This window comes from Eretmochelys imbricata, chromosome 11 (genome assembly GCF_965152235.1).
Source record: "Eretmochelys imbricata isolate rEreImb1 chromosome 11, rEreImb1.hap1, whole genome shotgun sequence".
Taxonomy (NCBI): domain Eukaryota; kingdom Metazoa; phylum Chordata; order Testudines; family Cheloniidae; genus Eretmochelys; species Eretmochelys imbricata.
In genome coordinates this window covers 29,687,134-29,689,851 of record NC_135582.1, presented here as the reverse complement: position 1 = coordinate 29,689,851, position 2,718 = coordinate 29,687,134, and positions in this window count along the sequence as shown.

The following is a 2,718-nucleotide window of genomic DNA, read 5'->3' as shown; positions in this document are numbered from 1 at the left end:
CTTGTACCTCATTTTCGTTTGGTTCACTAATTTTTTTCCTTTTTGTTTGTGTTGTATTTTGTTTTCATACTTCATTTTGATTTCTCTGTATTTCATTTTGTTGTTGGTTTTCTTAGTATTGACTGTACTTTTTCTTCTTGCCCTTGAGAAGCAAACTGAAATGGAATCTGATGGCATGGATGAAACAATTCATCTGTATGGCTCATTGCAGTTTTAAAGGACTCTAAGTTCTTACATTCTCTGAAATTAGGAGACAGCATTGTTAAACTATGAAAACAATTACTGGGAAGAGAAAAGCAATATCTAGATATTCCTGATCAACTCATGGAATGAGGTCACAGTATTCTCCTACACTATGATGAGAAAACAGACTACCTCAGGATTTTACACTGTCACAACTCTTGGTGTGGTTCACAGGAAAAATATATTAAAATAATAAGTAACCCCAACTGGATATTGTAAGGTGATAAGTCACTCCTGTGCTGGGCTCAAGCCAATCTGCAAGCCAGGAACTGGTCTGGTGACTCCCAGGGCAGGTATATAAGCCCCACAGGAGGAACAACAGCTCAGTCTGCTCAATGTCACTCCAGGACTTGGAACTCACTCCTGCCTGATGGTGACAATAGACTCCCCAAGCCTTAGGCTGCTCCAGCCGTGCTCTTGTTGCTACCCTGGTCCAGCCTTGCTGTCACTCCAGCCTTGCTCCAACCCAGCTCTGGACTCCTGATTCCAGCTCCAACCACTAGGCCCAACTGCTATGGCTCCAATCACTATATCTGACTATTCCCATTATGGTTTCTGACAGATATGATGATGGACTATTTCATAGAAGCAAGCAAGCAAGCTGTGTGGTACATAGCAGGAATAAGAAGAATGCGAATAGTGGTGAAAAACATGGATATTAAATATGCATAAAGAATAAAACAGAATAATTTAAAGAACTTGAGAAGGTTGCAATAGAACCATCATTTCCGCTTGGCCATCAGAACAAAATATGTCCTGCTTATAACTAACATTATTCTCACCTTCCTGTAGCAGGACCAAGGATATAGTGTAAATTAAAGGAGGCAAGTTCCCTTTCTATCTATCGCTTTTCCCTCTACCTCTGTTTAATCCCCTCTGCTAGGGGACATACTTAAAATCTGGCTATTAGAAGCAAAGCTGCAGCCATGGATAAATAGTAGTAGTATGAATGATCACAGCCATAGCAATACTTCGAGGCACAGAAAATTTATTTTAACATGAAGCAGGAGGGCTCATTACCTCTGCTCCCCTCTGTCTCTCCCCTAGTAAATTGTCTTAACTTAGACAAATCTAAATTTTCTACTGCCAATTTTATATTGAACTCATACTTTTAAGTAGCATCATGAGCTGCCTCTCCTAGTCTGTAAAGTTCAGCCTTGTCCTGTTTCCTTCCTCTGAGTCTGTAACTAATTATATGAATTAAATCAATATACTGCACTGAAGGCAAGAGAGATGGAGAAATTAATTCTGCAAATACTGGATTAAATGATCCAACTTTCAGTCAAGCGAATGGCAAAAGTTAAAACAAAAATAGCCAAGGCTTGGGAACTGTAGAATTGCCTCCTGCTGAGGGGAGTGTTAAGGCCCCCATGGAGGGGCTAGAGGATTTGCCTTATGGCCAAGTGCTGTGGGTAATTCAATCCCCATCTGCATTGCCCATGCATGGAGGGCCATCCTCTCCATGTGGCTCCTCAGATTCCCTGCCCCCAACTGAATGACCCCATTAAGTGGAGTAAAAAGCTGCACAGCAGGCATTAATGTTGAATCTAGCAGCGTTAACTACCACAGGAAACTTTGTCTCCTTGTTTCAGAGTAACAGCCGAGTTAGTCTGAATTCGCAAAAAGAAAAGGAGTACTTGTGGCACCTTAGAGACTAACCAATTTATTTGAGCATAAGCTTTCGTGAGCTACATCCGATGAAGTGAGCTGTAGCTCACGAAAGCTTATGCTCAGATAAATTGGTTAGTCTCTAAGGTGCCACAAATACTCCTTTTCTTTTTGTCTCCTTGGAGATCTGCAGGGCTGCACGAGAGGCATTCCCACCTTCCTAGCTGTGTCCCCCAGTAGCTGGCCATTTAACTTCCCCAACCCCACAGGGAACTCCAGTGTTAACAAGGAGGGACATCCAAAGACTTGGATGGAAAAAAGGGTGATTCCCCACTCTCCCATTATGTGTGGACCATTTGCCATACCATTGTTAGCATTACTTTCATCTGTGCTTTGCACGTGTGAAATCAGCGCAGAGGATCTGGCCAATTAATTCCAATTTCTTTTATCTAATCCAATATTGTTATCTCTGGTGTTGAAGCATAAGTAGCACACTTCCAGTATATCTTATACAAGAGTCTCCTCTTAGGTTTTTTTTAAACTTAGTCTTATTTTTTATTCTTATATTCACAAAAATCAAAATATCCCCTATAGACCTGCAAGAATTTGACTTGCACAAAGGTTTTTGGTTTTTAACAAAGGCTCAAGATATTTCACAGCTTGAGTTTAAAAATTATGATTACAGTCTAATAAACAAGGAATTATATTTACCACAAACAAAAGCAAGGTATATGGGATAAGACATCATTGTGACGTGAATCAAAAACATAACCCCTTTCCCACACTTAATTGCATGGTAGTGATACATTGAGGTCAGTGTTCTCCTTGAATTACTCCTAAAAACCAGCACTGCTGCACAGGATTGTT